This window comes from Myxine glutinosa, chromosome 5 (assembly GCF_964187855.1).
Source record: "Myxine glutinosa chromosome 5, kmMyxGlut1.1, whole genome shotgun sequence".
Lineage (NCBI taxonomy): Eukaryota > Metazoa > Chordata > Myxini > Myxiniformes > Myxinidae > Myxine > Myxine glutinosa.
The window spans coordinates 206,801,678-206,824,680 of record NC_136265.1 but is presented as its reverse complement, the minus strand read 5'-3'; the positions used below and the strand labels follow the sequence as shown (position 1 = coordinate 206,824,680).

At 45.7% G+C, this 23,003-nt stretch overlaps 1 protein-coding gene across 2 annotated transcripts in view; it reads left to right on the top strand.

Moving 5' to 3' along the window:
* The first annotated feature begins 500 nt into the window (after positions 1-500).
* Positions 501-23,003, top strand: part of GNPNAT1 (glucosamine-phosphate N-acetyltransferase 1) — a 56,659-nt gene continuing 34,156 nt past the window's right edge. Inside the window, exon 1 of one of the 2 annotated variants that reach the window (XM_068115017.2) lies at positions 501-723. The gene's annotated coding sequence lies outside the window, so the exon portion shown is untranslated. The remainder of the gene's footprint in view (positions 724-23,003) is intronic. The other variant, XM_078779403.1, reaches the window with a different exon arrangement.

Sequence of the window (23,003 nt, the reverse complement as noted above, 5' to 3'; positions counted from 1 at the left end):
ACTTTACGTTGTTGTTGATGGGTTTGGTGTTGTTGTTTGTGGTCATTGGTTGTGGTTATTTGTGGTTATTGGTTGTGTTGTTGTTGGTTGTTGTTTTTAGTTGTTGGTTATGATTCTTGTTTGTTGTTGTGGTTTATTGTTTTTTGTTAGGTGTGCTTTACGTTGTTGTTGTTGGTTTTGGTGTTGTTTGGTTTTTGTGGTTGTTGGATGTGATTTTTGTTGGTGGTTGGTTGTGGTTGTTTAAGGATCACTTAAATAAAATTATCCAGATCTTCAACAAAATCGGGTCAATTCTTCCTTGTCACATTCCCAACCTGTGTACCAAGTTTTGTCCGAATTCGTACATAACGTTTTGATATATCGTGTACAGTGTACACAGACATGAGACATGCAGACAAACGAGTGAAATCAACCTCCGTCCACCTTTGGTCGTGGAGGTAATAAGCTTGCCAAGCCGGTCGTTCCTTTTTCCTCCAATCGAACGCAGCGTTACTGTCTCTAGGGACGTGTCCTGGAAGTGCTGAGTCTGAGTGAAAGTGAATCCCGGAAGCAAATGGCAAGGAGGTTCATCAGGCAGGCGGAGGTTTGCGAAACAGCGAAGCGGCTTCCTTCCTCCCTTCCCCCCTCCCTTTCTTCCTTCCACGGCTCCCATATTGGAATCAAAGGAGGTTTCTCGGTTTGACTGGAGTTCAACACGAGAATCGTCAACGCTTTGACCCCGCAGTGAGTTGAGCTCGTTTCGTGACTCACACAACGCACTAAAAACTACTCTCTCACTACTCTATATATACCACGAAGCGGATCAAACTACCTCTCACTACTCTATATATATATATATACCACGAAGCGGATCAAACTACCCTCTCACTATATATATACCACGAAGCGGATCAAACTACCCTCTCACTACTCTATATATACCACGAAGTGGATCAAACTACCCTCTCACTACTCTATATATACCACGAAGCGGATCAAACTACCCTCTCACTACTCTATATATACCACGAAGCGGATCAAACTACCCTCTCACTACTCTATATATACCACGAAGCGGATCAAACTACCTTCTCACTACTCTATATATACCACGAAGTGGATCAAACTACCCTCTCACTACTCTATATATACCACGAAGCGGATCAAACTACCCTCTCACTACTCTATATATACCACGAAGCGGATCAAACTACCCGCTCACTACTCTATATATACACCACGAAGTGGATCAAACTACCCTCTCACGACTCTATATATACCACGAAGCGGATCAAACTACCCTCTCACTACTCTATATATATACCACGAAGCGGATCAAACTACCCTCTCACTACTCTATATATATACCACGAAGCGGATCAAACTACCCTCTCACGACTCTATATATACCACGAAGCAGATCAAACTACCCTCTCACTACTCTATATATATATACCACGAAGCGGATCAAACTACCCTCTCACTACTTTATATATACCACGAAGCGGATCAAACTACCCTCTCACTACTCTATATATACCACGAAGCGGATCAAACTACCCTCTCACTACTCTATATATACCACGAAGCAGATCAAACTACCCTCTCACTACTCTATATATATATACCACGAAGCGGATCAAACTACCCTCTCACTATATATATACCACGAAGCGGATCAAACTACCCTCTCACTACTCTATATATACCACGAAGCGGATCAAACTACCCTCTCACTACTCTATATATACCACGAAGCGGATCAAACTACCCTCTCACTACTCTATATATACCACGAAGTGGATCAAACTACCCTCTCACTACTCTATATATACCACGAAGCGGATCAAACTACCCTCTCACTACTCTATATATACCACGAAGCAGATCAAACTACCCTCTCACTACTCTATATATATATATACCACGAAGCGGATCAAACTACCCTCTCACTATATATATACCACGAAGCGGATCAAACTACCCTCTCACTACTCTATATATACCACGAAGTGGATCAAACTACCCTCTCACTACTCTATATATACCACGAAGCGGATCAAACTACCCTCTCACTACTCTATATATACCACGAAGTGGATCAAACTACCCTCTCACTACTCTATATATATACCACGAAGCGGATCAAACTACCCTCTCACTACTCTATATATACCACGAAGCGGATCAAACTACCCTCTCACTACTCTATATATACCATGAAGCGGATCAAACTACCCTCTCACTACTCTATATATACCACGAAGCGGATCAAACTAACCTCTCACTTCTCTATATATACCACGAAGTGGATCAAACTACCCTCTCACTACTCTATATATATATACCACGAAGCGGATCAAACTACCTTCTCACTACTCAATATATACCACGAAGCGGATCAAACTACCCTCTCACTACTCTATATATACCACGAAGCGGATCAAACTACCCTCTCACTACTCTATATATACCACGAAGCGGATCAAACTACCCTCTCACTACTCTATATATATACCACGAAGCGGATCAAACTACCCTCTCACTACTCTATATATACCACGAAGCGGATCAAACTACCCTCTCACGACTCTATATATACCACGAAGCGGATCAAACTACCCTCACGACTCTATATATACCACGAAGCGGATCAAACTACCCTCTCACTACGCTATATATACCACGAAGCGGATCAAACTACCCTCTCATGACTCTATATATACCACGAAGCGGGTCAAACTACCCTCTCACTACTCTATATATACCACGAAGTGGATCAAACTACCTTCTCACTACTCTATATATACCACGAAGCGGATCAAACTATCTTCTCACTACTCTATATATACCACGAAGCGGATCAAACTACCTTCTCACTACTCTATATATACCACGAAGTGGATCAAACTACCTTCTCACTACTCTATATATACCACAAAGCGGATCAAACTACCCTCTCACTACTCTATATATACCACGAAGCGGATCAAACCACGAAGCGGAACTACCCTCTCACTTTCGTTTCCGGTCTTGCTGGCGAGGGTTCGTTTATTCGCAGCTCCACACGCTCTCCATCGAAATCGAAGTTAAGTAATTGTTTCCATTTGTATTTTCGTTATAACTGTATTTATTTTATGGTGTATGTACGTATATTGTCCCGACGAAGATTTTCGGTGCAAATCTTTCATACCTGTTTTGAAAATCGTGTTAATTCGTGTCGTGTCTTGAGGCCTTGTACAGTGAACACTGTATAACCTTGAGGCTTTGTTTTTCTCTCAGCGGTCCGTCATTTGTGATCCAATAACTTTCGTTCTCTGTTTTCCCAGTCTTTTCACCCCATAGCCGACTTCCTTATGTAAATCTCAACTCAAAAAAACAAAAAAAATAAGACATTACCTTCTCTGTACTCATTCGTTTATTCATTCTTATTCGTTCCGACCACGTGTTTCTCCCCCATTTCCCCAGATAGATTGTCAAATTTCAACTCGTTATTTTATCGTCCATGCGTTATTGTTTGATTATAGTTAGTTTTGGTTTGAATTTCCTGTAACTCGTAATTAATTAATCGTGTTCTGCTCCTCGTATGTGGCCTTGTAGTTGTACCCCCGTCGGTGTTTTGTTAACTTAAGCGTGTTTTGCTTGGCTTAGTTTTTTCTCTTCTACCCCGAACATAATACTCTGTCTAACGTTCTAAACCCCCCCCCCCAAAAACAAACAAACAAAAAAAAAAAAAAAAAAAAAAAAAAAAAAAAAAAAAAAAAAAAAAAAAAAAAAAAAAAAAAAAAAAAAAAAAAAAAAAAAAAAAAACATTTATTTTCCTTTCTCCACGTGTACTGTTGTCTCATCCTGTATTTTCTGTCCAGGTGTGCTGTTCGCCCCGCCCCCATTATCTCCTTGCCATCCACCGTTTGCCCTGTTCACGTGACTCGTGGTGGTCCCTCTCGGCTCTCCCCCCGTTGGTATTTTGTGCATATAAGATGGTTCACAGTTCTGTTTAAATATTATTTAAATATGTTTAACCTTTCCCCTTCTGTGTTTTATTCAGTGGTATATTACAACACGCTGTTTTTCTTCCTATTTAAAAGGCTTTTCTCAATTTCCTCTCCAACTCATTCCACTTCAAAAAAAAGAAATTCAATATCTTATACGTCTCCCTCACTACATGGTCTAAATTCACATTCATTCCATCCCTCCTCCATCGTTCTGAATCGGATTGCTAACTTGAAAATCACAACAAACCCAATTTGTTATCAATGTTCGTCTTTCATTAATCATCCACTTTCTAAACTCCCCTCTTGCCCCTCCCATCCAAATCCCCCCCCCCCCCTTGCACCTCCCCTCCTAAACTCCCCCCTCACTCCTCCCCTTCAAAACTCCCCCCCAACCCCTCCCATTCAATACTCCCCCCATACCATTCCTCTCCAATTCTCCCTCCTCCCCCCTCCTCCTCCAAGCTGCCTCCTCCCCACTTCGTCTCCCTTCTATCTCATACCTCCACCCCCCCAAACCTTCTACTTTCCTCTGCCCCCCCTCAAACAACCCCTCACTGTGCCTCATCCCTTCACCATCAAACCTTTCAGCCTCCTCATCCTTCCCTTTCTTGGAACTCTTCTGCAATATCTGACACACTATCAACTGCTCTCCCTACCTCCCCCTCTCATCCTTCATCTTACCCTACTCCTCCCCTCCCCTGTCCTGTACCTGATGCTCCCCCTCTCTCTTCATTAACGGTATGGACCTGTCCTGTGCTATTTCTGGTCTTCATCAATGACCTCTCCGACTCTCTGGAAAATCCTCTCTATCTCTTTGCTGATGACTCCACTATCTGCCGCTCCATTCCTCATCCCTCAGATCGGCAGTCTGCAGCCTCCTCACTCTCTGCAGACCTGGACAAAATCACAGACTGGTCAAACAAGTGGAACATGTCTTTCAATCCTGACAAATCTCACACTCTTACAATGTCTCTCCGAAAGGACCGACTGGACAACCCTCCCATCTACTTTCTCAACAATCCTCTCCAAGAAGTTCTGTCGCTCAAGCTTTTGGGTCTCACTATCTGCCATGATCTTTCTTGGGAAAACCACATTTCCAAGCTGGCCTCCAAAGCCAGTCGCCGACTGGGCATCCTCCGTCGTGCGAAGTCCTTCCTTGGCACACCTGAGCTCCTCACCACATACAAGGCTTTCATCCGCAGCTCAATGGAATACTGTTCCCCCCTCTGGGCTGGTGCTCCTGCCTCACACCTTGCTCGGCTTCACGCTGTTGAGGCCAAAGCTTTCAGAATCATTGGAATCTCCTGCGATGTAGTCAACTCCGAGGGCCTTTCACTCACTCACCGCAGGCAGGTTGGTGGTCTTTCTGTCTTCTACCGACTCCTCTCTGGCCTTGCTCCCCCAGCTCTCTCTGTGCTCTGTCCCCCAAATATTCCTTCAGGTCGCACAAGATCTGCCTGCAACCCTCTTATGGTTAAACTGCCAAAGTCTAGGCTCTCTGCTCACCTTCACTCTTTCATTCCCCTTTTCTCCCGCCTCTGGAACAAACTCCCCCACTCCATTCAATCCCACTCCTCCCTCCAGGTCTTTAAAACAGCTGTTCACCACCATCTCTTATCTTCCCCCATCGAAAACCTTGATCTTTTCTACCCCCGGTAATTCACCCCAGAGTCCTTGCAGCGTTCATATGTTTTATTCCTCTCCCACTTCCCCCCAAGTCCTCCCGATGTCCCTGCTCTCAAATGTTGTGTTTGTGTCCTTCCCCCTCTCTCCCCATCTTGTCTGCCGCTCCCCTTGTTTTTTTGTGTTTTGTGTGTCGGTTTGTCTTTTTTGTGATTATTGTTAGCTCTTTCACGAGCCTCGATCTTGTATACAAAAAAAAAAAAAAAAAAAAAAAAAAAAAAAAAAACATCCGGGGCCTTCGCTCAAACCTGACTGATCTCTCCATACAGGTTGCTTCTGACAATCCAGACTTAATCTGCTTAACAGAGACTTTCCTCCCTCAAGATGTCTCTGATTCCTTAATATCTCTTCCTGGTTACTCCCTCCTCCGGTATGATAGACCTGAGCCTCGGCCTGGTGGTGGGGTGGCTATCTTTATCAAAAACTCTCTTCCTCACTCTCCTTGCACTGCCCTCTTTCCTCCTCACCCCCAGGAGTACCTCTGGCTACGGCTTCCTCTCCGCTCCCACCTTTTGTTCATATGTGTTCTGTACCGTCTCCCAAACAGTGATGACTCGATCTACATTTCACTGTCTGACAACATGGACCAACTTCTATCCACTCATCCCAACTCTCTCTTCCTCATATGTGGTGACTTCAACTGTCATCATGCCACCTGGTTGGGTGTGGGTACCTCTCTCACCAGTCATGGCACCTCAGCAAAGGACTTCTGTGACTCACTGGGATTGACACAATCTGTCAATTTCCCGACCCGGATCTCAGCCAATGGAGTATCTTCTCTTCTAGACTTGGTTATGACAAACTTCCCTGCTAATGTCTGCTGCTCTTCTTCTGCTCCAATCGGTTCTTCTGATCATGTGCTTGTCAAAGTGGACATCTCTCTGGCCATTCTCAGAGAGCCTCCTCAGCGTCGACGAGTCTGGCATTTCACTCAGGCCGACTGGGATGGTCTTCAAGCAGCCATCAATCGTCTGGATTGGTCTCCCATCTCCACGGCCTCTGACATCAATTCTTCCTGGGAATTCTTCCAAAGCAAACTGATCTCTCTCATGCACAGATTTATCCCATCTCGCCTTCAGTTGTCTTACCCTTCCTCCCGTCCATGGTACACTGAATCTTGTGGTGAGGCAGTTGCCCTGAAACAACTTGCCTTTGCCTCTTGGAAGGCTAATCCAACTGAAGGCAATTTCAGTTCCTTCCACCAAGCTCAGAACAAGTGTGTGTCTACCCTCAGGAGTGCCAGGAAGCACTATCTCTCCTCACTCAAGAATAAACTCTCAAACCTGTCTCCTTCCTCCAAATCCTGGTGGCGTCTGGTCAAATCCGTTTCTGGTGTTTGTTCCCCCTCCATCCCCTCCCTTACCTCAAATGGCCACACAGTTGACATCGCACGTGACAAAGCCGAATGCCTCAACTCTGTGTTTGCCTCAAAATCCTTAGTCCCAAACCCATCTCTCTCTGTTCCCACCTTTCCCAGTCGAACCCAACTGCTCCTGAACTCTGTGTCCTTCTCTCCTGACAAGGTGGAGGAGTTTTTGTCAAACCTCGACTCTGATTCTGCAACTGGACCAGACGGCATCAGCCCACGGGTCCTAAAATCCTGCTCTGCCGCTCTATCTCACCCTCTCTCTGTTCTTTTCACCCTATCTTTTGCTCAAGGTCATCTGCCAGCATCCTGGAAATCAGCTAACATTACCGCTTTACACAAAAAGGTGCAAAAACAGATCCTTGCAACTACAGACCAATCAGCCTGCTCCCAATTATCAGCAAAGTCATGGAATCCATCATTGCTTCGGATATGAAATCTTTCCTCTTCTCCAATGGCTTGATCTCTGATCATCAATTTGGTTTCAGACCAGGTCACTCTACTCTGGACATGCTGCTTCTGCTGTCTCAACAATGGATGGAGGTCCTCAATGCCATACAGGAAATCAGAGCTGTCTCCCTTGACATATCACGTGCCCTCGATACGGTCTGGCACCCAGCTCTGCTCACCAAACTCTCCTCCTATGGTATCCATGGAAATCTCCATGCATGGCTTGCGGACTTCCTCTCTGGTCGTAGTCAACGTGTGGCCCTGAATGGATTTCTCTCATCTCCCCTTCCTGTTCAGCCTGGAGTTCCCCAAGGCAGTGTGCTGGGCCCTGTGCTTTTTCTGGTCTTTATCAATGATCTCTCCGACTCTCTGGAAAATCCTCTCTATCTCTTTGCTGATGACTCCACTCTCTGCCGCTCCATTCCTCTTCCCTCAGATCGGCAGTCTGCAGCCTCCTCACTCTCTGAAGACCTGGACAAAATCACAGACTGGTCAAACAAGTGGAACATGTCTTTCAATCCTGACAAATCTCACTCTCTTACTATGTCTCTCCGAAAAGATCGACTGGACAACCCTCCCATCTACTTTCTCAACAATCCTCTCCAAGAAGTTCTGTCGCTCAAGCTTTTGGGTCTCACTATCTGCCATGATCTTTCTTGGGAAAACCACATTTCCAAGCTGGCCTCCAAAGCCAGTCGCCGACTGGGCATCCTCCGTCGTGCGAAGTCCTTCCTCGGCACACCTGAGCTCCTCAGTCCTCACCACATACAAGGCTTTCATCCGCAGCTCAATGGAATACTGTTCTCCCCTATGGGCTGGTGCTCCTGCCTCACACCTGGCTCGGCTTCACGCTGTTGAATCCAAAGCTTTCAAAATCAATGGAATCTCCCGCGATGAAGCTATCTCTGAGGGCCTTTCACTCACTCACCGCAGGCAGGGTAGGTGGTCTTTCTGTCTTCTACCGACTCCTCTCCGGCCTTGCTCCCCCAGCTCTCTCTGTGCTCTGTCCCCCAAATATTCCTACAGGTCGCACAAGATCTGCCAGCAACCCTCTGATGGTTAAACTGCCGAAATCTCGGCTCTCTGCTCACCTTCACTCTTTCATTCCTCTTTTCTCCCGCCTCTGGAACAAACTCCCACACTCCCTTCAATCCCACTCCTCCCTCCAGGTCTTTAAAACAGCTGTTCACCACCATCTCTTATCTTCCCCCATCCAAAACCTTGATCTTTTCTACCCCCACTAATTCACCCCAGATCCACCTTGTTTGAAATTCCAACTTCTTTCCTGGAAGTCCTGGCAGTGTCCATATGTTTATACCTCTCCCACACCCCCCCCCCCCCTTCACATGCCTCCCCCCAAAGCCCTCTCCCTCCCACAGATCTCTCGATGTCTCCATGTCTCTCGGTCCCTGCTCTCAAATGTTGTGTTTGTGTCCTTCCCCCTCTCTCCCCATCTTGTCTACCGCTCCCGATGTTATTTGTTTTATGTGTCTGTTTGTCTTTCTGTGTGATTAATGTTCGCTCTTTCACGAGCCTCGATCTTGTATACAAAAAAAAACAAAAAAACTACCCTCTCATGACTCTATATATACCACGAAGCGGATCAAACTACCCTCTCACGACTCTATATATATATACCACGAAGCGGATCAAACTACTCTATATATACCACGAAGCGGATCAAACTACCCTCTCACGACCCTATATATACCACGAAGCGGATCAAACTACCCTCTCACGACCCTATATATACCACGAAGCGGATCAAACTACCCTCTCACTACTCTATATATACCACGAAGCGGATCAAACTACCCTCTCACGACCCTATATATACCACGAAGCGGATCAAACTACCCTCTCACTACTCTATATATACCACGAAGCGGATCAAACTACCCTCTCACGACCCTATATATACCACGAAGCGGATCAAACTAACCTCTCACGACCCTATATATACCACGAAGTGGATCAAACTACCCTCTCACGACTCTATATATATGTACCACAAAGCGGATCAAACTACCCTCTCACTACTCTATATATATACCACGAAGCGGATCAAACTACCCTCTCACTACTCTATATATATACCACGAAGCGGATCAAACTACCCTCTCACTACTCTATATATATACCACGAAGCGGATCAAACTACCCTCTCACTACTCTATATATACCACGAAGCGGATCAAACTACCCTCTCACGACCCTATATATACCACGAAGCGGATCAAACTACCCTCTCACGACCCTATATATACCACGAAGCGGATCAAACTACCCTCTCACGACTCTATATATACCATGAAGCGGATCAAACTACCCTCTCACTCCTCCATATATACCACGAAGCGGATCAAACTACCCTCTCACTACTCTATATATACCACGAAGCGGATCAAACTACCCTCTCACTACTCTATATATACCACGAAGCGGAGCAAACTACCCTCTCACTACTCTATATATACCACGAAGCGGATCAAACTACCCTCTCACTACTCTATATATACCACGAAGCGGATCAAACTACTCTCTCACGACTATATATATACCACGAAGCGGATCAAACTACCCTCTCACGACTCTATATATACCACGAAGCGGATCAAACTACCCTCTCACGACTCTATATATACCACGAAGCGGATCAAACTTCTCTCTCACTCCTCTATATATACCACGAAGCGGATCAAACTTCCCTCTCACTACTCTATATATATATACCACGAAGCGGATCAAACTACCCTCTCACTACTCTATATATATATACCACGAAGCGGATCAAACTACCCTCTCACTACTCCATAAATACCAGGAAGCGGATCAAACTACCCTCACGACCCTATAGCGGCATAGCCTATATATACCACGAAGCGGATCAAACTACCCTCTCACGACCCTATATATACCACGAAGCGGATCAAACTACCCTCTCACGACTCTATATATACCACAAAGCGGATCAAACTACCCTCTCACGACTCTATATATACCACGAAGCGGATCAAAGCGTTGTAATCGGAACGAGCACGGTGTTTGTAACATTAACGTGTCAATCCGTGTTAATAACAGTGTTATGGTACAACAGGCATCTTCACTCCCATCGCGCACATTCCTCCTCTTTAATTCAATCCTCTTCTCCCATTCATTCCTCTCTGATTCAATCCTCTTCTCCCCATTCAATCCTCTTCTCCCCCATTAATTCCTCTCTGATTCAATCCTCTTTTCCCCATTCAATCCTCTTCTCCCCATTAATTCCTCTCTGATTCAATCCTCTTCTCCCCATTAAAGCCTCTTCTCCCCATTCAATCGTCTACTCCCCATTCAATCCACTTCTCCCCATTCAATCCTCTTCTCCCCATTCAATCGTCTACTCCCCATTCAATCCTCTTCTCCCCATTCAATCCTCTTCTCCCCATTCAATCCTCTTCTCCCCATTCAATTCTCTTCTCCCCATTCAATTCTCTTCTCCCCATTCAATTCTCTACTCCCCATTCAATCCTCTTCTCCCCATTCAAGCCTCTTCTCCCCATTCAATCCTCTTCTCCCCATTCAATCCTCTTCTCCCCATTCATTCCTCTTCTCCCCATTCAATCCTCTTCTCCCCATTCAATCCTCTACTCCCCATTCAATCCTCTACTCCCCATTCAATCCTCTTCTCCCCATTCAATCCTCTTCTCCCCATTCAATCCTCTTCTCCCCATTCAATCCTCTTCTCCCCATTCAATCCTCTACTCCCCATTCAATCCTCTTCTCCCCATTCAATCGTCTACTCCCCATTCAATCCTCTTCTCCCCATTCAATCCTCTTCTCCCCATTCAATCCTCTTCTCCCCATTCAATCCTCTTCTCCCCATTCAATTCTCTTCTCCCCATTCAATCCTCTTCTCCCCATTCATTCCTCTCTGATTCAATCCTCTTTTCCCCATTCAATCCTCTTCTCCCCATTAATTCCTCTCTGATTCAATCCTCTTCTCCCCATTAATTCCTCTCTGATTCAATCCTCTTCTCCCCATTCAATCCTCTTTTCCCCATTCAATCATCTTCTCCCCATTAAATCCTCTTCTCCCCATTCAATCGTCTACTCCCCATTCAATCCTCTTCTCCCCCATTCAATCCTCTTCTCCCCCATTAATTCCTCTCTATTTCAATCCTCTTTTCCCCATTCATTCCTCCTCTCCCCATTCATTCCTCTCTGATTCAATCCTCTTTTCCCCATTCAATCCTCTTCTCCCCATTAATTCCTCTCTGATTCAATCCTCTTCTCCCCATTCAATCCTCTTCTCCCCATTCAATCCTCTACTCCCCATTCAATCCTCTTTTCCCCATTCAATCCTCTTCTCCCCATTCAATCCTCTTCTCCCCATTCAATCCTCTACTCCCCATTCAATCCTCTTTTCCCCATTCAATCCTCTTCTCCCCATTAATTCCTCTCTGATTCAATCCTCTTCTCCCCATTAAATCCTCTTCTCCCCATTAAATCCTCTTCTCCCCATTCAATCCTCTACTCCCCATTCAATCCTCTTTTCCCCATTCAATCCTCTTCTCCCCATTCAATCCTCTTTTCCCCATTCAATCCTCTTCTCCCCATTCAATCCTCTTCTCCCCATTCAATCCTCTACTCCCCATTCAATCCTCTTTTCCCCATTCAATCCTCTTTTCCCCATTCAATCCTCTTCTCCCCATTCAATCCTCTTTTCCCCATTCAATCCTCTTCTCCCCATTCAATCCTCTACTACCCATTCAATCCTCTTTTCCCCATTCAATCCTCTTTTCCCCATTCAATCCTCTTTTCCCCCATTCAATCCTCTTCTCCCCATTCAATCCTCTTTTCCCCATTCAATCCTCTTTTCCCCATTCAATCCTCTTCTCCCCATTCAATCCTCTTCTCCCCATTCAATCCTCTACTCCCCATTCAATCCTCTTTTCCCCATTCAATCCTCTTTTCCCCATTCAATCCTCTTCTCCCCATTCAATCCTCTACTCCCCATTCAATCCTCTTTTCCCCATTCAATCCTCTTTTCCCCATTCAATCCTCTTCTCCCCATTCAATCCTCTACTCCCCATTCAAACCTCTTCTCCCCATTCAATCCTCTTTTCCCCATTCAATCCTCTTCTCCCCATTCAATCCTCTTCTCCCCATTCAATCCTCTTTTCCCCATTCAATCCTCTTCTCCCCATTCAATCCTCTTTACCCCATTCAATCCTCTTCTCCCCATTCAATCCTCTTTTCCCCATTCAATCCTCTTTTCCCCATTCAATCCTCTTCTCCCCATTCAATCCTCTTTACCCCATTCAATCCTCTTTTCCCCATTCAATCCTCTTTACCCCATTCAATCCTCTTTACCCCATTCAATCCTCTTTACCCCATTCAATCCTCTTTTCCCCATTCAATCCTCTTCTCCCCATTCAATCCTCTTTACCCCATTCAATCCTCTTCTCCCCATTCAATCCTCTTTACCCCATTCAATCCTCTTCTCCCCATTCAATCCTCTTTACCCCATTCAATCCTCTTCTCCCCATTCAATCCTCTTTACCCCATTCAATCCTCTTTTCCCCATTCAATCCTCTTTTCCCCATTCAATCCTCTTCTCCCCATTCAATCCTCTACTCCCCATTCAAACCTCTTCTCCCCATTCAATCCTCTTTTCCCCATTCAATCCTCTTCTCCCCATTCAATCCTCTTCTCCCCATTCAATCCTCTTTTCCCCATTCAATCCTCTTCTCCCCATTCAATCCTCTTTACCCCATTCAATCCTCTTCTCCCCATTCAATCCTCTTTACCCCATTCAATCCTCTTCTCCCCATTCAATCCTCTTTACCCCATTCAATCCTCTTTACCCCATTCAATCCTCTTTACCCCATTCAATCCTCTTTTCCCCATTCAATCCTCTTCTCCCCATTCAATCCTCTTTACCCCATTCAATCCTCTTCTCCCCATTCAATCCTCTTTTCCCCATTCAATCCTCTTCTCCCCATTCAATCCTCTTCTCCCCATTCATTCCTCTTCTCCCCATTCAATCCTCTACTCCCCATTCAATCCTCTTTTCCCCATTCAATCCTCTTCTCCCCATTCAATCCTCTTTTCCCCATTCAATCCTCTTTTCCCCATTCAATTCTCTTCTCCCCATTCAATCCTCTTTTCCCCATTCAATCCTCTTTTCCCCATTCAATCCTCTTTTCCCCATTCAATCCTCTTTTCCCCATTCAATCCTCTTCTCCCCATTCAATTCTCTTTTCCCCATTCATTCCTCTTCTCCCCATTCAATCCTCTTTTCCCCATTCAATCCTCTTTTCCCCATTCAATTCTCTTCTCCCCATTCAATCCTCTTTTCCCCATTCAATCCTCTTTTCCACATTCAATCCTCTTCTCCCCATTCAATCCTCTTCTCCCATTACTTCCTCTCTGATTCAATCCTCTTCTCCCCATTCATTCCTCTTCTCCCCATTCAATCCTCTACTCCCCATTCATTCCTCTACTCCCCATTCAATCCTCTTCTCCCATTACTTCCTCTCTGATTCAATCCTCTTCTCCCCATTCATTCCTCTTCTCCCCATTCAATTCTCTACTCCCCATTCAATCCTCTTTTCCCCATTCAATCCTCTTTTCCCCATTCAATCCTCTTCTCCCCATTCAATCCTCTACTCCCCATTCAATCCTCTTCTCCCCATTCAATCCTCTACTCCCCATTCAATCCTCTTTTCCCCATTCAATCCTCTACTCCCCATTCAATCCTCTTCTCCCCATTCAATCCTCTACTCCCCATTCAATCCTCTTTACCCCATTCAATCCTCTTCTCCCCATTCAATCCTCTTCTCCCCATTCAATCCTCTTCTCCCCATTCATTCCTCTTCTCCCCATTCAATCCACTACTCCCCATTCAATCCTCTTCTCCCCATTCAATCCTCTTCTCCCCATTCATTCCTCTTCTCCCCATTCAATCCTCTTTTCCCCATTCATTCCTCTTCTCCCCATTCATTCCTCTTCTCCCCATTCATTCCTCTTCTCCCCATTCAATCCACTACTCCCCATTCAATCCTCTTCTCCCCATTCAATCCTCTTCTCCCCATTCATTCCTCTTCTCCCCATTCAATCCTCTACTCCCCATTCAATCCTCTTTTCCCCATTCAATCCTCTTCTCCCCATTCAATCCTCTTCTCCCCATTCAATCCTCTTCTCCCCATTCATTCCTCTTCTCCCCATTCAATCCTCTACTCCCCATTCAATCCTCTTTTCCCCATTCAATTCTCTTCTCCCCATTCAATCCTCTTTTCCCCATTCAATCCTCTTCTCCCCATTCAATTCTCTTCTCCCCATTCAATTCTCTTCTCCCCATTCAATTCTCTACTCCCCATTCAATCCTCTTTTCCCCATTCAATCCTCTTCTCCCCATTCAATCCTCTTCTCCCCATTCAATTCTCTTCTCCCCATTCAATTCTCTTCTCCCCATTCAATTCTCTACTCCCCATTCAATCCTCTTTTCCCCATTCAATCCTCTTTTCCCCATTCAATCCTCTTCTCCCCATTCAATTCTCTTCTCCCCATTCAATTCTCTTCTCCCCATTCAATTCTCTACTCCCCATTCAATCCTCTTCTCCCCATTCAAGCCTCTTCTCCCCATTAATTCCTCTCTGATTCAATCCTCTGCTCCCCATTCAATCCTCTTCTCCCCATTCAAGCCTCTTCTCCCCATTCAATCCTCTTCTCCCCATTCAATCCTCTTCTCCCCATTCAATCCTCTTCTCCCCATTCAAGCCTCTTCTCCCCATTCAATCCTCTTCTCCCCATTCATTCCTCTTCTCCCCATTCAATCCTCTTCTCCCCATTCAATCCTCTACTCCCCATTCAATCCTCTACTCCCCATTCAATCCTCTTCTCCCCATTCAATCCTCTTCTCCCCATTCAATCCTCTTCTCCCCATTCAATCCTCTTTTCCCCATTCAATCCTCTTTTCCCCATTCAATCCTCTTCTCCCCATTCAATCCTCTTTTCCCCATTCAATCCTCTTTTCCCCATTCAATTCTCTTCTCCCCATTCAATCCTCTTTTCCCCATTCAATCCTCTTTTCCACATTCAATCCTCTTCTCCCCATTCAATCCTCTTCTCCCATTACTTCCTCTCTGATTCAATCCTCTTCTCCCCATTCATTCCTCTTCTCCCCATTCAATCCTCTACTCCCCATTCATTCCTCTACTCCCCATTCAATCCTCTTCTCCCATTACTTCCTCTCTGATTCAATCCTCTTCTCCCCATTCATTCCTCTTCTCCCCATTCAATTCTCTACTCCCCATTCAATCCTCTTTTCCCCATTCAATCCTCTTTTCCCCATTCAATCCTCTTCTCCCCATTCAATCCTCTACTCCCCATTCAATCCTCTTCTCCCCATTCAATCCTCTACTCCCCATTCAATCCTCTTTTCCCCATTCAATCCTCTACTCCCCATTCAATCCTCTTCTCCCCATTCAATCCTCTACTCCCCATTCAATCCTCTTTACCCCATTCAATCCTCTTCTCCCCATTCAATCCTCTTCTCCCCATTCAATCCTCTTCTCCCCATTCATTCCTCTTCTCCCCATTCAATCCACTACTCCCCATTCAATCCTCTTCTCCCCATTCAATCCTCTTCTCCCCATTCATTCCTCTTCTCCCCATTCAATCCTCTTTTCCCCATTCATTCCTCTTCTCCCCATTCATTCCTCTTCTCCCCATTCATTCCTCTTCTCCCCATTCAATCCACTACTCCCCATTCAATCCTCTTCTCCCCATTCAATCCTCTTCTCCCCATTCATTCCTCTTCTCCCCATTCAATCCTCTACTCCCCATTCAATCCTCTTTTCCCCATTCAATCCTCTTCTCCCCATTCAATCCTCTTCTCCCCATTCAATCCTCTTCTCCCCATTCATTCCTCTTCTCCCCATTCAATCCTCTACTCCCCATTCAATCCTCTTTTCCCCATTCAATTCTCTTCTCCCCATTCAATCCTCTTTTCCCCATTCAATCCTCTTCTCCCCATTCAATTCTCTTCTCCCCATTCAATTCTCTTCTCCCCATTCAATTCTCTACTCCCCATTCAATCCTCTTTTCCCCATTCAATCCTCTTCTCCCCATTCAATCCTCTTCTCCCCATTCAATTCTCTTCTCCCCATTCAATTCTCTTCTCCCCATTCAATTCTCTACTCCCCATTCAATCCTCTTTTCCCCATTCAATCCTCTTTTCCCCATTCAATCCTCTTCTCCCCATTCAATTCTCTTCTCCCCATTCAATTCTCTTCTCCCCATTCAATTCTCTACTCCCCATTCAATCCTCTTCTCCCCATTCAAGCCTCTTCTCCCCATTAATTCCTCTCTGATTCAATCCTCTGCTCCCCATTCAATCCTCTTCTCCCCATTCAAGCCTCTTCTCCCCATTCAATCCTCTTCTCCCCATTCAATCCTCTTCTCCCCATTCAATCCTCTTCTCCCCATTCAAGCCTCTTCTCCCCATTCAATCCTCTTCTCCCCATTCATTCCTCTTCTCCCCATTCAATCCTCTTCTCCCCATTCAATCCTCTACTCCCCATTCAATCCTCTACTCCCCATTCAATCCTCTTCTCCCCATTCAATCCTCTTCTCCCCATTCAATCCTCTTCTCCCCATTCAATCCTCTTTTCCCCATTCAATCCTCTTTTCCCCATTCAATCCTCTTCTCCCCATTCAATCCTCTTTTCCCCATTCAATCCTCTTCTCCCCATTCATTCCTCTTCTCCCATTCATTCCTCTCTGATTCAATCCTCTTCTCCCCATTCATGCCTCTTCTCCCCATTCATTCCTCTTCTCCCCATTCATTCCTCTTCTCCCCATTCATTCCGCTTCTCCCCATTCATTCCTCTCTGATTCAATCCTCTTCTCCCCATTCATGCCTCTTCTCCCCATTCATTCCACTTCTCCCCATTCATTCCTCTTCTCCCCATTCATTCCTCTTCTCCCCATTCATTCCTCTTCTCCCCATTCATTCCTCTTCTCCCCATTCATTCCGCCTCTCCCCATCCATCCGCTTCTCCCCATTCATTCCTCTTCTCGCCATTCATTCCTCTCCTCACCATTCATTCCTCTTCTGCCCATTCATTCCCCTCGCTCTTTTGGGGTGTGGGGAAAACCCCGCACAAATTTTTAGGGGAAATTTTCCCCTGACTCCATCGGGCCTCACCCCTCCCCCCCCCTCCCCCCTCCCCCCTTCATATCGAGCACCCTTAACCGCTGGTGCTGTACCCCTGCTTTGCTCTGCTCTTTAATGGACCTGTATGTAATAGTACAGAAACGAGGTAGTTTCCTGGCCGACCGTGCCACGTACGTCATACCAACCTGAGCTGTCATATCGAACGTCACTTTCTGATTCAGGTGTTTGGCATCATTGAAGAGCATTACAATTGCTGCATTCCTCGCCCAACGTTCCCTCAAAACAAACCCAGCAAACTGTCGGATACGTTAACCGTTCAACCTTCGTTTTGACTCCTTCGATTGAAGACGTTGCTATAACTTTTGTGAAGCAATAAAATCGCAAATATTTTTCTCTTCAAATCGTCTCCTTTTATAATTGTCTCAAGATCTCTGATATATTTATCCTCAACCTGTTGATCTTTAATTTGAGATTTCTTTTAATTGTCTCGTTTTGATACAGATCACCTTTTTGTCCTCCCAGGAACAGTAATCGGTGGTTTGGGTACGTCGTTTGGTACACAGGTGTGCTAGGTGGTTTGCCATTACCTTGTCGGCAGTCGTTCAGTCAGGGCAGGAATTTGTCGTATTTTTTCAGGATATTGGAGATAACTCGCCTGCCTCCTTTTCACGAAAGGATTTTAACATCCATCAACAACCGGTGCACACCTCCTCCGGTTTAACGTCCATCCGAGGGAAGGCCAACAACAACAACAACAACATGCATTTTAAGGCCATTTTCCCTGCTAGAGCGGGGGTTAGCCTTGCGGTCCCCATGACAATCTTCTCCATTTTGCCCTATTTTCTGCATCTCTCCTTGTTAACCCCCTTGCCCGCATTTCTTCTTCCACCATCTTTAGCCAAGTCTTTCTCGGTCTTCCCCGTCCTCTACTTCCTTCCACATTCATTTCCATCACTCTTCTCAACCAGTCACTTTCATACTTCCTCAACACATGACCAAACCATCTCAACCTGTTCCTCTTCACAGCATCAATCACAGGCTCTATTCCCATCATCTTTCGCAATTCATCATTTGTCTTCCTCTCTCTCAAAGATACTCTGCACATCCGTCGAACCATTTGCATTTCCACCCTTTCCAATCTTCGTTGCTGCTCTACGTTCATTACCCATGTCTCGCTCCCATAAATCATAACACTTCTCACACATGCAGCATACACCTTTCCCTTCAGCTTCAACGACACTCCCCTCCTCGTCAGCATGCCACTCAGTTCCCGAAACTTCTTCCATGCACATCTCACTCGAGCAACCGTTGCCGAGTCTGATCCACCTTCTCCATTCAGCATGTCTCCGAGGTAGCAAAATGTTTTCACACCTTCCAGCTTCACGCCGTCTCCAAGATCCAACTCATCATTTCCTCCATCTGCAGCTCCCTCTGTGCACACCTTGCATTTGAATGTAGCTGCCACACTGGTTAATGACCCTCTCAGACCACTACATTTTTGATGAACCCACTCAGCGTACATTGTACATTGAATGGAGTTCACTCCGACACCCTTCCTACACACAGCACACGGCCACTTCCCAGTTCTTTCCACCTCACCACATGCTTCACCACTTGCCATCACCTTCGCCTTTCCGATATTCACCTTCAGACCTTTTGTCTCCATACATTCCTTCCACTTGTTCATCTTTTCCTTCAGTCCATCCATACTTTCCGCAATCAACACCAGATCATCTGCATACAACAACTCCCACGGTAAACCCTCCTTTACGTTCTGAGCCAGCACCTCCATCACAGCTACAAATAGTAGTGGACTTAGTACCGACCCCTGATGCACTTCCACCTTCACCTCAAACTCACCACTGTTCCCGTCCTTACAGCTGTGCGCGCTCTTTTGTACATTGCCATCACTACTCTGATCAACCATTCCTCTACTCCTAACTTCCTCATTGCCCATGTCAATACTTTGCGTGGAACCCGATCGAATGTTTTCTCCAGATCAACAAACCCAAGAAACAACTTCTTCCTCTTCTCCATGTACTTCTCCTGCAACTGCCTCACAATGAAAAGCGCGTCTGTCGTTCCTCTTCCTGGCATAAATCCAAACTGCATTTCGTCGATCTTCACTTTCTTCCTTATCCTCCTCTCCAACACCCTTTCCAATACCTTCATTCCATGCTCCAATAACTTTATCGCTCGGTACGAGCCACACTCCAGAGGGTCACCTTTCCCCTTGTATAGAGGGACGAGGGTACTCAGTTCCCAATCCACTGGAATGCGGCCTTCTTTCACCCCCAGATTACAGATCTCTGTCATTCTCTTCACACCCCAACTTCCTGCTGCCTTCAACATATCTCCCACAACTCCCGTCGGCCCTCCCGCTTTTCTACCTTTCATTGCTTTTATCGCTTCCTCAACTTCCTTCTCAGTTATCTTCTCTGCCGGTCCTAAAACTGGGTTACTCTCGATGTTGCCGTCCCATTCATTCTCTGTATTCAACAGCATTTCCATATATCTTTTCCATCTTCCTTTAATTCCATCTGGTCGACAACGATTTGTCCCACTTCATCCTTCAAGCAACTCACCCCCATCACATCACACCTCTCTTTCGCTATCTGCTTTGCAATCCTGAATACCGCTCTCTGACCCTCTTCGGAATCCAAGCGTTCTCCAAACATTTTCCTTCATGCCTCCTGCGCCTTTGCTACCTCTTTCTTTGCAGCCTTCCTGGATGCCTTATAACTTTCATGCTCTGCTGTTTCTGCTCCCGGACCCTTCGCCTTCTGCCACTCCTTGAACTTCTTCCTCTTCTCGTCAATCCTCTTTCCAACTTCATCATCCCACCACAATGTTTCCGAGTGCCTCGGTGGTCCTTTTGTCCATGCACATACCTCACCAACGGCTCCCAACAGACTAGCTTTCATTGACATCCAACCACTTTTAAGCTCAACCACATCATCCTCGACCCTACTCAGCCTCTCTTTTAATGCCTCCCTTACTGTCACCTCTTTCAACCTCCACACCTTCATTCTCGGTTGGTACTTCACCCGCCGAGCTCTCCTCGCACCTTTCACTTTCATCCGAGGGAAGGCCCTGCGTACAAAACATCGCGATGGCAGCTTTTAGCTACGTCGAGGATCAATCCCAGGCTAGACATCTCAAAGTTAAGTGCACATACCTTTGGGACATCGTGCCAGGCCTTACAAACACCGAGCCTTTTGTTTATTTTCAAGCCAAATAATTCCGGGTCGTACCACTGATGCGAGAGTTATTTGAACATATTATTATGAAAATGACTTGGGGGTTAATAAAGGGTTAATTATTCAGTAGTTTTTGTGTATACAGAGTTGAGGCTCATGGAAGAGCTAGCACACTGAACAGATCAGGACGCAACAGTAGTGAGACAAAAGGAACAGTAGTGAGTGAGGGGGGGACATGAAATTTGATGGAGAGTTTGGATGTGCGACAAGGACCAAATGATGACATTCGGAAAAAAACTTGGTGGGATTTCAAAAAAGTGTGGACCGATTCGGAAAAACTTGGTGGGATTTCAAAAAAGTGTGGACGGATTTGGAAAAAACTTGGTGGGATTTCAGAAAAGTGTGGACGGATTCGGAAAAAACTTGGTGGGATTTCAGAAAAGTGTGGACGGATTCGGAAAAAACTTGGTGGGATTTCAAAAAAGTGTGGACGGATTCGGAAAAAACTTGGTGGGATTTCAGAAATGTGTGGACGGATTCGGAAAAAACCTGGTGGGATTTCAGAAAAGTGCGGACGGATTCGGAAAAAACTTGGTGGGATTTCAATAAAGTGGACGGATTCGTAAAAAACTTGGTGGGATTTCAGAAAAGTGCAGACGGATTCGGAAAAAACTTGGTGGGATTTCAAAAAAGTGTGGACGGATTCGGAAAAAACTTGGTGGGATTTCAGAAATGTGTGGACGGATTCGGAAAAAACTTGGTGGGATTTTAGAAAAGTGTGGACGGATTAGGAAAAAACTTGGTGGATGAATTGGTTTGGTGACGAGAACAAGCCGATTATATTTTGGTTCAGCTCCGAATCCAGATCCGGCCTAACAGTGGGATAGAAAACATAAACTGTTCAGCCTGCCGGAGGTATGCGCTCTAGGGAGTGCCGTCCTAGTTAAACCTGTTACTTTAATGACAAAGTTCTGTGCATTTTGATGTGCGATTTTGTCCTTCGGCGTAAGTAAATCCTTCCACACGTGCTGAAACATCTATGTGGTACAACTGAATGAAATGCAACCGGATTTTGGTGGAATATGCGCTGTTTTGCCTCCGCTCCACATCTTTTTAGTTAGTTTTACAGTGGTCTAACGTGACTTGCTAGAGAAATTGATCGTCAAATTGATCTAGCTAGCCCATTACAAATTGATCGTCAGCGAGTGGGATCGTTACCCTCACTAAAATGTCAATTTGTTGGTGTCGGGAAATTCGTTTTACATTTTGGACTTTAGGGGTTAATTGTGTTCTTTTTCAAAATAAAATAAAACGATGTGGAGGTCGAATTTAGCCCAAAAGAGGACGGGCATTTATTTGTCAGAGTGACATCGATCGAGATAGAGTGGCTGGTAAGGTGTGCAGTGAAGATGCCACCCAGCAGCTCAGCTTCATGCAGGAGTGAGATGGTGTCTCTTAAGGCACACGAGATAAGACAAATAATGGCCATGGAGGACTTGAATGTGGAGATAAACAGAATGGTGGCTGGGAAGGAGGCCAGCACAGACACCAAGGAGGCCGGCACAGACACCAAGGAGGCCAGGTGCCATCACATGGAGGCCAATTCGGGTGCCCTCACACGGAGTCCAGTTCAGATCAGCGGGGAGCAGCAGGAGTACCAGAAGGATCAGGGCTATTGATCCCAAGCAGTTGACATTGGTAGTAGCAGCAACAGATTGACAGGTCTAAGAGAGCAGAGGGGGCACAGGACCAAACGAAATTTAACGTCCAAATTGCATGGGACCAATTGGCATTTTAGGGAATTTTGCGATCGGGTCTTGTTTAGGTGGTGGTGGTGCGGAAGGCGGGGTGGGGGTTGTTGTGTCAATACCGGCTCCCTCTGATATGGCTGAGTAGTTAAGCTACTTGCACTATTCTCCGTGTACAGATGAAAATCGCAAGTCGTCTCCCCACATTCCCCCGGGGAGAAGCGGTGAGAATTATTCTGTGCCCATGATCTGACCTTGGGTGCCCCATATGCAAAATTTGGTGGTGGGGATTTGCCCAGCCGTTTTCAATTCTATAATTATCAGATGCCCCCACACAGAATTGCCTTATTGTAGTTATATGCACTCGGGTTTAGATTCGATTCTCTCCTCCGCACCATCCAAAGTTTCCTCCCCAAA